Source organism: Nomascus leucogenys, chromosome 22a (genome assembly GCF_006542625.1).
Source record: "Nomascus leucogenys isolate Asia chromosome 22a, Asia_NLE_v1, whole genome shotgun sequence".
NCBI lineage: Eukaryota > Metazoa > Chordata > Mammalia > Primates > Hylobatidae > Nomascus > Nomascus leucogenys.
Window position 1 is genome coordinate 4,873,441 of NC_044402.1, and position 13,256 is coordinate 4,886,696.

The window sequence follows — 13,256 nt, forward strand, 5'->3', positions numbered from 1 at the left end:
GCCATTTTATTTATATGTTATTGATTACTTTCATTGATCCAATTATAAAAATAGAACAAAAATACACAACCACCGAGAAAAATAAGTACATTCTATATTTCTGAAATCTGTCTATAACATCATTTTAAGCAGAAGGAATGTATACATTTCCACTGTGATGGACCTCAGAGTTCCAGACACGTATTCATTGTCTATGACTCATACGCCACCAGTAGTCATCATCGATCCAGGATTGGTCTTCCTTTTCTCCATTCATGCCTATATTTTTGTGATTAATTTACCAATTCACTAATAACAACATTAAGGAGTCTGATTCAAAGAGCTCCAAGAAGAGCCTTGATATTCCCAATCTGTACATGGAATCATTCTAACATCAATATATCTGTTTCATTACCCTCAATTTTTCATATATGCATTATCAATATAATGCTTCATATCACTCCAATATCTATCACTTAAATACAGTTGACCATTCTGTTTATATTATAGGCTTTTTGATAATACCCTGAGTCCTCTTAAACAAACCATTTGGGCCAAGATGCGAATGTTGATTACTACTCACATTGGTCTGCAGGCTCCCAACCATGATAAAAACAGAGCACGTGACCATGGAGGAATTCGCAAATCATAAAAAGTGCATCATTCTGAAAGGACAGAAAGCAGAGAAGATAAAATTGAGACATTCTCAATTGATTTTCACCTGTTATCAGTCATTTTGGCAATCATTATTTGGAGTATATTTCTTTTATTTATTTTCTCTTAATAAAATGAATAACTTCAAAATTACCACTGACTCAGAATATGAACATTGTCTATAATTTATACTATCTATATCATATACCATTTATTTCTTTCTAGATTTCATGATTTTAATATGTTAATAGCATTTCTTGCCTTACCACAAATTTTTATAATTGAGCAGTGTTTCAATCATTTTCTATTTATTACATATGTTTCCTGATTCTCACATTGATTCAATTATAAAAATAGAAGAAAAATTCATAATCACACAGAAAAAACAAACATTCTATATTTTTTAAATCTGTCTATAACACCATTCGAAATAGAGAATAAGCCAGATTTTATCTGTGATGGACCTCAGAGTTCCAGACATGTATTCATCATGTATGACTCATACGCCACCGGTAGTCATCATCGATCCAGAGTGTGTCCTATTTTTCTCTGTGCACTTTTACCTTGTCTAATGATTAATTCATTAATTCGCTAATAGTAATTTTAAAACCTTTGGTTCACAAACGCCTCAGAACAGCATTAATATTAATATTCTTTATCTGCATATAGAATCATTCTCACACTGATAAACGTTTCATTAATTATCCTCAGTGTTTCAAATATGTATTGTTAATATAACGCTTCATATCACTCTCATTTCTATCACTGGGCTGCAGCTGGCCATTTTTGATTACAGTGCAGACTTTTTAATAATACATCAAGTCCTCCTAACTCAACCACCCAAACTAAGACCAGAACTTGATTACGCACGTTGGTCTGCATGCTCCCAATCAAGAGGCAGACACAGCATGTCACCAGGGAGGAATCCTTGCATCAGCACAAGCCATCTATTCTGAGGAATACAGAGCAGAGACGGTAACAAAACTGAAACATTCTCACTAATGATCCTTGCTTTTCACCTTGCCTTTAGCCTGTCCTTTAGGCATTTATTAGGTGGGCTAATATTTATTTCACTTTTTCCTAAGAAAAAGAACAATTTGATCTTGCAAGTGAATAAGAATTTGAACATTATCTGTAATTTATTCTGTCTATATTACTATAAGCCAAAGAGGTAACAGGTATGTACAATATCTCTTTGGACTTCACCGATTTCAATATACATTAATAGTATTTCTTGCCTCAACACATATTTTTATAGTTGTACACTGCTCACGCATTTTTTCTTTATTTATATGTTTATTGATTCTGGCATTAGAATGAAAATGAAACCAAAACAACTTCATTCTATATTCCTGACATCAGTCCATAGATTCATGTAAAACAGAGGGAATGGACTAGATATCTTTTGTGGAGGACCTCAGAGTTCCAGACACGTATTCATCACATATGACTCATACGCCACCGGTGGTCATCATTGATCCAGGATTGGCCCTCCTTTTTTCTATTCAGTTTTACATTGTCTGTTGGTTGCCTCATTAATTCACTAATAATAATTTCAAAGCCTATGATTCGAAAAACTCCAAGAACAGCCTTGATATTTTTGATCTGTATCCAGAATCATCCTAACATTGATATTATCTGTTTCATTAATTATCCTCAGTTTTTCATACATCCATTATCAATATAATACTTCATGTCACTGCCATGTCTACCATCGGGATAACATTGACCATCTTTGACTATATTTCACACTTTTTAATAATACATTGACTGCTCTTAAACAAACCACCGAAACCACAATAAGGACTTTGACCATTACTCACGTTGGTCTCCGTGCTCCTTCCTAAGCATGGTGCAAACAGAGCATGTGACCCTAGAGGAATTCTCAAGACAGAACAAGGATGTCCATTCTGAGGAGTACAGCGCAAAGAAGATAACAAATTTGAGACATTATCACCATTGATCCTTGCTTTTCACATTTCTTTAGTCATTTAGGCTACCATTATTTAGAGTACAGTATATTTATTTCACTTTCTCTTAAAAAGATGAACAATTCTGAATTTGCCACTGACCCAGAATATAAACAGTATAATTATCCTCTCTATATCATCATTAGCCAAAGAGGTGACAGACATGTACCACTTATTTCTCCTTGAACTTCACTATTTCCAATACATGTTAATAGTATTTCTTGTCTCACCACCTAGTTTTATAATTGAGCAACACTTTACCCAATATATCTTTATTTTTATATTTGTTTATTGATTCTCACATTAATCCAATAATAAAAATAGAATGAAAATATATGAGCACAAAGACCAAAAACAAACCCACTCTATGTTCATGACACCCATCTAAAGGATTGTATCAAACATAGAAAACGAGCTAGATTTCTTTTGTGACAGACCTCAGAGTTCCAGAGACGTATTCATCGTAGATGACTCCTACACCACCAGCAGTCATCATCGATCCACAGTACAGGTGCTCTTTCTCTCCACTCACTTCTAATTGTTTATTAATGATTTATTAATCCACTGACCATAAATTTTAAAATCATGGTTCATGAAATCCCAATAAGAGCCTAGAGATTCCTAATCCCTACAGTGAACCATTCTAATATGGATACAGCTGTTTCATTCACTATCCTCAGTTTTTCATAGATGCATTATCAATACAATGCTTCACATGAGTCCCATATTTATTGCTAGAATACTACTCATCATCTTTGATTATAGTATGCACTTTTTTTAGTAAGTCATTGAGTATTTTGAAATAACCACTCAAACCAAGAGAAGAATTTTAATGATTACTCACATTGGTCTCTATGCTACTAACAAATAGATGCAATCATAGAACAAAGATGCAAGGAGGAATGTTTCAATCGGCTCAAGTGCACCCATTCTGAGGAAAACAAAGCAGAGTCGATATATTAAAAAACAGATGACTCATCCTTTATAATTCTTGCTTTCTGCTTTTCATTTACTTAATCATTCAGGTACTTCATAATTTTCCATGAAGTATATGTTTTTTCTCTTAACAAAAGGGACAACCTCAAACTTAGAGGAACTGGTTCAGAACAAAAATTGATTCTTACTATTAGTGTCTATATGATCTTAAGCCAAAGAAAGAGGGAACATCTTTGATCCAATATTTTCTTAATGGATGCCAGTTTTCTCTACTTGTATTAATAATCTTGATTGCCTCACTATATACTTTTATAGATGAACAATGCTGCACTCTCTTCGATTTTATCTATTTACTTATATTTGTTCAATGGTCCTATCATGAATTCCCTAATATTAATAAATCTAAATCTATGAATCTAAAATAAGTACATGGTCTTTATATATCCCAAACATCTGTCTATAGGATTATTCCAAACAGAAGGAATAGACTAAATACATTTTGTGTTGATGCTCAGTTAATAGTGTTTCTTGTCTCACACATATTACTCAAAGTTTATGACTCCTGCACCACTATTTGTAATCGTTGTTCTATGCGTACTCATTGGCCAGCTTTTTCTTCATTCAATCTTACATTGGCAGAGACTGAATCACTAATTCACTGAAAATCAGTGAGTCAGAAAAATGCAAAAATAAAATCTAGAATAGTGCTAACAGCTATCAATACAACCATTTCCCATACACATTCCATCTTTTTCATTTAATGATGTCAACATTAGGGATTAATCAACATCATATTTCACATTATACTTGTTATTGGGCCATAAATAACCATTGATTAATACCTTTTAATAATACCATGAATACTGTCAAACAAATAACTGAAACCAAGACAAGAACATAGGCTATATTCACATTGCTCTCTTTTTGAACGGAGTTAACATGAGAAACTTGATCATGCAGAGTGCTCAAATCAGCTAATTGCATCTGTGCTGAAGGGTGCTAGGTGGAGATAATGATAAAAAGATTGAGATATTCTGTCTGTTGATCTATAATTTCTTTCTTTCATTCACCTAGTCATTTGGGTATTTACTAATTTATGGTAATATTATTTATTTTTCTTCTTATAAACTTCAAACTTGTAATTGACTTGGGGCAATAACTGGCTATTACTTATCAGTAATTATTACTATTGTCTCTATCATCTTTAGTCAGAAATATTATACACGTGGTCCATTTATTATCCATTCCAATGTACATTAGCAATCTATTCCTTACTGTATATTTCAGCAATGAACAATGCTTTGTCCTCTTCATTTTTATTTGTTTTATTTCATTTGTACATTATTCTGCCATTGCTACTTTACAATATTTTTAAACCTCATACACACAAGACTAATCACAAACTCCTTGTATATTTCCAGTATCTGTCTATTATATCACTTTAAACATGGGAATGAACTAGATTCTATTTGTGTTGGACCTCAAAGTTTCAGATATATAATACTCTTCATATACAACCAGCATATACAACCACATAAGCCACCAGTTGTCATCAAGGGTCCAGGATTGGCCTTCTTTCTCTTCATTCTTACCTACACTTGTTTATTGAGTAATTCATTCATAAAGACAAACACATAAACCACAAAAAAATAAGCTCTTCAATATCACTCACATTCATCTATACTATCACAAAGAGCCTAAATCCCTTTCTTTAAATGAATTCAGTTTTTCACATAGCATTAATCAACATAATACTGCATATCAATCTGAAATAAAACATCAGCATGATTGACCGTCTTTGAATCACTCAAACGAAGATAATTTTTACCATTGCTGATGCTGGTCTCTATGCTCCTAACACATAGATATAAACACAGAGTTCGTGAGCATGGAAGAATATGCAAATCAGAGTACAGGAGATGATTACATATTCTCTTCACTGAGCCACAGATTCCTCCATCCTTTTATATAGTCATTCAGGCATTTATAAATTTACATCAGTATTTATTTCTTTTTCTCTTAGTAAATCAAACATGAAATACACAAGTGAATCAGATCAAAAACCATTACTTCTCACTTCCTGTTATCACCGTTAGTCTAAGACAAAATACACTTGTTCCAATTTATATTAATACTATTTTTCCCTCCTGTATATTTTAACAATGAGCACGCTTTACCACCTTGATGTTTATTCATTATGTATTTGTTTATCTACTCTATCAGTGATTCCTTATAATTTTTAAGAATCCATGAACACAGCCAGGCATAGTGGCTTATGCCTGTAATCGCAGCACTTTGGGAGGTCAAGGTGGGTGGATCACAAGGTCAGGAGTTCAAGACCAGCCTGGGCAACATGGTGAAACCCCATCTGTATTGAAAATACAAAAATTAGCCAGGCGTGGTGGCATACACCTGTAATCCCAGCTACTCAGGAGGCTGAGGCAGGAGAATTGCTTGAACCTGGGAGGCAGAGGTTGCAGTGAGCCGAGATCACACCACTGCACTCCAGCCCGAGCAACAGAGAGAGACTCTATCTCAAAAAAAAAACAAAAAAAAAAAAAGCATGAACACAAAGATTCTTGTATATCACTGACACCAACTTACTGGACCTCGTAAAGAGAGGAAATGAATGCATACTCCCAATGGTTTGGGTGCTCCTAGCACACAGAACCAACCATGGCGCGCATGCCATGGCAGAGTGCTTATATCAGCTGGAATGGGGCCATTCTGAGGAGTATAAACAGAACAGATGATTTAAAAATTCAGACATTCCTCAGGCCGGGCGCGGTGGCTCACGCTTGTAATCCCAGCACTTTGGGAGGCCGAGGCGGGTGGATCACGAGGTCAGGAGACCGAGACCACGGTGAAACCCCGTCTCTACTAAAAATACAAAAAAAAATTAGCCGGGCGTGGTGGCGGGCGCCTGTAGTCCCAGCTACTCGGAGAGGCTGAGGCAGGAGAATGCGTGAACCCGGGAGGCGGAGCTCTCGGTGAGCCGAGATCGCACCACTGCACTCCAACCTGGGTGACAGATCGCTCCGTCTCAAAAAAAAAAAAAAAAAATTCAGACATTCCTCCAATGATCCTTGCCTTTCACCTTTCGTTTAGTCACTTAAATCATCATTATTTGGAATATATTTATTTCATATTCTCTTAAAACAAACGACTCTGAATTTGCCACTAACAAAGACACTTACTATTCATCACCTTTGACTCGTACACCACCAGTCAACATCATTGGTCCAGAAATGGCCCATCTTTTCTTCATTTGTTTCTACATTGTTTATTGATTAATTCAGCAATTCACTAATAATATGTTTAAAGTGCTATAATGCACAAAACCTGAAAAAAAGCCTTGATGTCCCTAGTACGTGTATAGAATCATTCTCAGGTCAATGTACCTCCTTTACTAAATATCTTACCCTAACCCTCAGTTTTCTTAAAAGAATTAATTAAATGAATTAATCAATATACTACTTCATATCAATTTCATGTTTGTCACTGGGCTGCAGTTGGCCTTCTTTAATATATTGTATAATTTTTAATACTGTAGTAACTATCCTTAAAAAAAGCACAGAAGCCAAGAACATTGACTATTACTTACGGTGGCCTCCAAGCTCCTAACACACAGATGCAACTGTACAGCCCGAGGGCATGAAGGGGTGCTTGAGCCAACTCAAGTGAGCCCATTCTGAGGTGTAAAAAATAGGACTGTTGATAAAAAATTAGAGACCTTAGCCGGGCGAGGTGGCGGGCGCCTGTAGTCCCAGCTACGCGGGAGGCTGAGGCAGGAGAATGGCGTGAACCCCCCGGGGGCGGAGCCTGCAGTGAGCCGAGATCGCGCCACTGCACTCCAGCCTGGGTGAAAGAGTGAGACTCCGTCTCAAAAAAAAAAAAAACTGGAGACCTTATGGCCATGGTTCCCTGCTTTGTGTCTAGCATTTAGCCAGTAATTAAGGCAAACATGCATTGGGAGGATATTACATTTTCTCTAAAAACGAACAACTTCAAATTTGCCACAGACTCAGAGCATGAACACTGTCTATAATTTAAACTGTGTATCATTAGCCAAAGAGGTAAAAGTCACATACCATTAATTTCTCACTGAATTTCATGTTTTCAACATACAGTAATAGTACTTCTTGCCTTGCCACATATTTCTATATCTGGACAATGCCTCATCTATTTTATCTCGATTTACTTATATTTTTGTTCATTGATTCTTTTATTGATCCAATTATAATAACAGAATGAAAGTGCATGAAAAAAATCACTTTTCTTTTGTGTCGGACCTCAGAGTTCCACACACATATCATCCATTATCCAAGACTCATATGCCAGCAAGTTTTATCATTGATCCAGGAGGGCCCACTTTTCCTCAATTCATTTCTAAGTTTTTATTGATTAATAATTATAATTTTTAAACTCTGTGATTCACAAAAATTCAAGAGATTTATATCCCTAACATGTACTTAAAATCATTCTCACTTCAATACCTCTTATGTTAATAATTGTAGCATTTCATGTATACACTAAAAAATATAATACCTCATATTAATCCCATGCTTATTACTAAGCTACAGCTCACCTTCTTTCATTATATTTCACACTTTTTAATAATACAGTGACTGCCCATAAGCAAACTATGCAAAACAAGATAAGAACTTTAGCTATTACTCACATTGTTCTCTAGGCTCCTAATGCAGACATGCAATCAAAAAGCTTGTGACCAAGGAGGAATTCTGAAGTCAGCTTGAGTGGGTCCGTTCTGAGAAACATAAATCAGACAAAATGGCAAAAAAAAAAGACATTCTCTGCATGGAACGAAAAGACCAAAACCAAGATCCTTGTATATTCCCGACAACTGGCTACAGGGTCACTTAAACCAGAGTAAATGAATTACATCTCTTTCACATTGGACCTCAGAGTTCCAGACACATATTCATCGTATATGACTCATACGCCACCAGTAGTCATCATTGATCTAGGATTGGCCCTTTTGCTCTATTGTCACCTACATTTGTTTATTTATTAATTCATTAAATCATAAAATTATAATATTATTATTCACAAAAACTCAAGAAGAGTCCTTATATCCCTAATTTCTATATAGAATTATTCTTACATCAACATAACAGTTTCATTAGCTATCCTATTTTTTATATATGCATTAATTGATATAATGTTTCATACATCTCATATTTATTACTGGGTTATAATTGCATTCATTATATTTCATGCTTTTTAATAATATAGTGAATAATCTTAAGATAAAAGAAATACTGAAACCAAGAAAAGAATGTCAGCCATTACTCACTTTAATCTCTGTGCTCTTAATATACAGAGGCAACCACAGAGCTCATGGCCATGGAAGACTGCTTAAATCACCTGAGCGTATCCATTCTAAGGGTATGAAGCAGAGCAAATGATAATAAAATTAAGACCTAATCTCCATTGATTCTTGATTCCTGCTTTCTGTATTTCATTTACTAGGTCATTTAGGTATTTATTATTTGTTCACTCTGTGTGTGTGTGTGTGTGTGTGTGTATATTTATCTTATGCAAAGGAACATTTCTATCATGAGACTAACCCAGAACAATAAAGTCAACTCTTACTTATCAATTTATATATGATTCTTACCAAAAGTAGTAATATCTTTTATCCATTTATTTGTAAATGAATGTCAGTGCTTTAAATTTTGATTAGTAATATTTCTTGCCTCCACACATACGGACCATGCTTGACCTTCTTGTTTTTTATACATTAATTTATATTAGTTTAATGAATCTATCATTGATCCAATGGTAATAATAAATATCAATTTATGGAATCAATACATAGATATTATTTATATATTCCTGACATTTCTCTGTAAGTCAATTTCAACAGAGAGAATAGACTAATTATGTGTTGTGTTGGACCTCAGAGTTTCAGACACATATCATTCATCGTCCATAACTCCAATGCCACCATTTGTCATCACTGGTCCATGATTGGGTCTCCTCTCCTTCATGTGTTCCTACATTTTTATCAATTAAATGATCATATTATTGACATTAATAAAAACAAATACATGGTTCAAACAAAGCCAACAAGTATTTGAATATCTATAACATCTACAGAGTCACCTTCAACATAGACTAGATCTCTTTCATTTATTGACCTCAATGTTGCACATGATAAATTAAACAACATACTGTTTCAATCATATTCATCACTGAGCCATGGTTAACTGTGTATTAACTTAATACTTTTAAATTTTTTGATTGACAGATAAAATTGCTTGTATTTATCATGCACAACATGATGTTCTGAAGTATATATACATTGTGGAATAACTAAATCTATCTAACTGACATATGTATTAAATCTCAGAGTTATCATTTTGCGGTGAGAACACTTAACATCTACTCTCTAGCATTTTTCAAGAATATGATTTATAAAATTAACTAGAGTCACTATGTTGTATAATATTTCTCTTGAACTTATTTCTCCTCTCTAACTGAGTAATTTAATACATTGTATAGTAATACCAAGAATATCTTCAAACAAATTACTGAAACCAAGATAAGAACTTTGACCATAACTCACCTTGGTCTCTTTCCAAACACAGAGGTGACACAACAATCTTGATCCCAACCGAAAGGTTGAAACAGCTCGCTGCATTCATTCTGAAGAGTAGAAAGCACAGAAAAACATTGAGATGTTCTCTCCATTGATCCACGTTGTCTACCATTTGTTAACACTGCCTTTTAGGCTTTTATTAATTTATGCTAATATTTATATATTTTGCAAGTAATAAACTTCAAAACTTGCAACTGAATGAGAGCAAGAACTGTTACCTATTACACTCTATGTCATCCTTAGTCCAAGACATAATATCCTTGATCAATTTATTACCCATTCCATTTCTATTAATATTCATTTTCCTTACTATGAAGCTTAGTAATAAACAGTGCTTCACCCTCTTCATCTCTATTAATTTACAAATTTGTTTATTCTGCCCTTGATTCATTTACAATAATATTTTTAAAATTCATGAACACAAATATCAACAACAAGGTCCTCATATATTCTGACATCAGTGCATAAGATCCCTTCGAAATGGGGAATGGATTACACCCCATTTGTGTTGGAACTCAGAGTTCCAGACACATGGTGTTCATTATGCATGACTCATACCAGTAGTCATCATCAGTCCAGGATCTCTTTGATTTCACACTAATACAAATTTATCCATTGATTAATTTATTAATAAGAAATACACATCGGTCAGTAAATACAAGAATAATATTCATAAAGATTCCTAACATTCATCTACAGATTCATTTCCACAGACTAAATCTCTTCATTACCATCTTCTGTGGTAATGATCTTCTTTGGTCCATATATTGACCAATCAGTACAATATGTCTATCAATCTGATAGTAAAATTGGCATGTTTGGGTCTCTGGTTATATTTAAGACATTTTAATAATATAGGAAATATCTTTTTTAAAAAGCTACACCAGTAAAGACAAGAACATTGACTATTACTCACATTGGCCTTCATATTCTAACACGAGATACAGCCAACGTGCTGGTGAGCAGGGATGAGAGATTGACTCACCTCTAAAGCATCCATTCTGAGGAGTGCAGAGCAAAACAGCTGACTAAAAAATGAGAAAATCCTCCATTGATCCTTGCTTATCATCTTCCATTTAATCATTAATTCAGGCAATCATTACTTGGAGGATATTTATTTCGTTTTTTCTTAAAATGAACAATTTTGAACTTGCTACTGACCCAGAACAAACACATTATCTAATTAATACTGTCCATATCATCCTTTGCCAAAATAAACCATTATGTACCATTTACTTCTCTTTGGATTTTAGTGTTTTCTATATATATTAACAAAATTCCTTGCATCACTACAAATTTTTATAATTAGACAATGTTTCCCCCATTTTACCTTGATTCATTTATAAATTTGTTTACTGATTCTTTCATTGACCCAATCATAATAATCACATAAGAATGCATGAACAAAAAGACCTGATTTCTTTTGTGAAGGACCTCAGAGTTCCAGACCCATATTCATCATGTATGACTCATACGCCACCAGTGGTCATCATCGATCCAGGATTGGGCCTCCTTTTCTCCATTCATTTCTATATTGTCTGTTGATTTAATCATTAGTTCACTAACAATAAATTAAAACCCTATGATTCACAAAACCCCAAGAACAGTCTTGATATTCTTAATCAGTACATACTATCATCTCATCTCCATGTATCTCCTGCTTTAATTATCCTCAGCTTTTCACACATGTATTAATCAATATAATGCTTCATATTTGTCTTTTGTAACAGCGGGCGTTATGTGATTATATTTCACACTTTTTAGTAATGCAGTGAATACCTTAAACCACCTAAACCACACCAAGAACTTTGACTATTACTCACATTGATCTCTAGGCTCTAACGCAGAGATGCAACCATAAGGCTGGTGGCCATGGAAGAATGCATAAATCACCTCGAGATTATCACTCTGAGGAGTGCAAAAAAGAGAAGATGATTTTTTTAAAACTAGATATTCCTCCACTGATCCTTGCTTATTGAGGTGTTTTGTATGCTGCACCTCAGAGTTCTAGACACGTGTTATTCATCACCCAACACTCATACGCCGGCAGTTGTCATCATTGGTCCAGGAAGGCCCGCTTTCTCTTCATTCTCCACTACATTGTTTATTGATTAATTCATAAATTCACTGATAATATTTTTTAAAGCCTACGATTCACAAACCTCCAACAAAAGCAAACCAATTTGTTAGGTATCCATCATTATTCACATATCAGTATTTAAATTTTATAATGTATCCTCTGTTTTTCATATATGCATTAATCGGTATAATGATTCATGTTAATCCCAAATTATGATGTTTACATTAGGCCTTTTGTGATTATATTTCACACTTTTTAATAATATAGTGAACATCCTTAAACAAACCACTGAAGCCATGACAAAAATTTTGACTCTTACTCACATTGGTCTTAATAGAGATTCAGTCATACAGTCATAACCATGTGAGAATTCTTAAATCAGCTCAGATGAGTCCAGTGTGAGAAATACAGGACAGAACAGATGATTTTAAAACGAAGAAGGAGAATAGACATCTGAGACGTTCTCTCCATTGATCCTTGCTTTTCACCTTTAGTCAGTCATTTCAGTAATCACACATTTAGAGTATTTTTTTCTCTTAAGAGAATGAATAAATTCAAAATCGCCATCTATCCAGAACATGAACAGTGTCTGTAACTTATACCATCTACGCCATCCTGAGCTAAGGAGGTAAGAGTCATGTAAAATGTATTTCAAATTAGAATTTAGTGTTTTCATAATATATTAGTAGTGTATTTTTGCTCACTACATATTTTTAATTTGAACAATACTCCATTAATTTATTTACTTATTGATTGGTTATTTCATTGATCCAATTATAATACTAGAATGAAAATATATGAACACAAAGATCAAGCCCAAGATCCTTGGATATTCCCAACATGGGCCTAGCGGACGCCTTATATCAAGAATACGGAATATACGTCTTTTGTGTTGGACATCAAAGTCCAGACATGTTTTACTCATTGTATATGGCTCACGCCATCATTAGTCTCAATTTTCATTCATTTCTACCTTTGTTTTGAATAAATCATTAATCAATTTATAAGAGTA

General features: G+C 34.1%; 1 long non-coding RNA gene, 9 other non-coding genes and 3 pseudogenes across 12 annotated transcripts; all 13 read right to left on the bottom strand.

Moving 5' to 3' along the window:
• Positions 1-5: 5 nt before the first annotated feature.
• LOC105737987 lies at positions 6-13,243 on the bottom strand. Of its 3 annotated transcripts, none has more exons than XR_004028065.1 (7): positions 11,988-13,243; positions 10,132-11,702; positions 8,857-8,942; positions 8,221-8,307; positions 3,448-3,534; positions 2,457-2,543; positions 6-644 (listed from the first exon to the last, which is right to left on the bottom strand). It is a non-coding gene; the product is annotated as an uncharacterized LOC105737987 (long non-coding RNA). The 3 variants fall into 3 exon arrangements; XR_004028064.1 differs by having other exon boundaries at positions 10,132-10,211; positions 11,150-13,243; XR_004028063.1 differs by having other exon boundaries at positions 10,132-13,243.
• On the bottom strand, positions 158-229 carry LOC115832607. The gene has a single exon (XR_004028130.1). It is a non-coding gene; the product is annotated as a small nucleolar RNA SNORD113/SNORD114 family (small nucleolar RNA).
• Positions 1,092-1,163, bottom strand: LOC115832606. Its single transcript, XR_004028129.1, has one exon. It is a non-coding gene; the product is annotated as a small nucleolar RNA SNORD113/SNORD114 family (small nucleolar RNA).
• Positions 2,044-2,115, bottom strand: LOC115832612. Its single transcript, XR_004028135.1, has one exon. It is a non-coding gene; the product is annotated as a small nucleolar RNA SNORD113/SNORD114 family (small nucleolar RNA).
• LOC115832622 lies at positions 3,035-3,106 on the bottom strand. Its single transcript, XR_004028145.1, has one exon. It is a non-coding gene; the product is annotated as a small nucleolar RNA SNORD113/SNORD114 family (small nucleolar RNA).
• Positions 5,014-5,102, bottom strand: LOC115832634 (annotated as a pseudogene).
• On the bottom strand, positions 6,719-6,784 carry LOC115832650 (annotated as a pseudogene).
• On the bottom strand, positions 7,826-7,900 carry LOC115832627. Its single transcript, XR_004028150.1, has one exon. It is a non-coding gene; the product is annotated as a small nucleolar RNA SNORD113/SNORD114 family (small nucleolar RNA).
• LOC115832608 lies at positions 8,455-8,526 on the bottom strand. Its single transcript, XR_004028131.1, has one exon. It is a non-coding gene; the product is annotated as a small nucleolar RNA SNORD113/SNORD114 family (small nucleolar RNA).
• LOC115832615 lies at positions 9,456-9,530 on the bottom strand. The gene has a single exon (XR_004028138.1). It is a non-coding gene; the product is annotated as a small nucleolar RNA SNORD113/SNORD114 family (small nucleolar RNA).
• LOC115832628 lies at positions 10,673-10,742 on the bottom strand (annotated as a pseudogene).
• LOC115832610 lies at positions 11,593-11,664 on the bottom strand. The gene has a single exon (XR_004028133.1). It is a non-coding gene; the product is annotated as a small nucleolar RNA SNORD113/SNORD114 family (small nucleolar RNA).
• On the bottom strand, positions 12,157-12,231 carry LOC115832625. Its single transcript, XR_004028148.1, has one exon. It is a non-coding gene; the product is annotated as a small nucleolar RNA SNORD113/SNORD114 family (small nucleolar RNA).
• Positions 13,244-13,256: the final 13 nt, after the last annotated feature.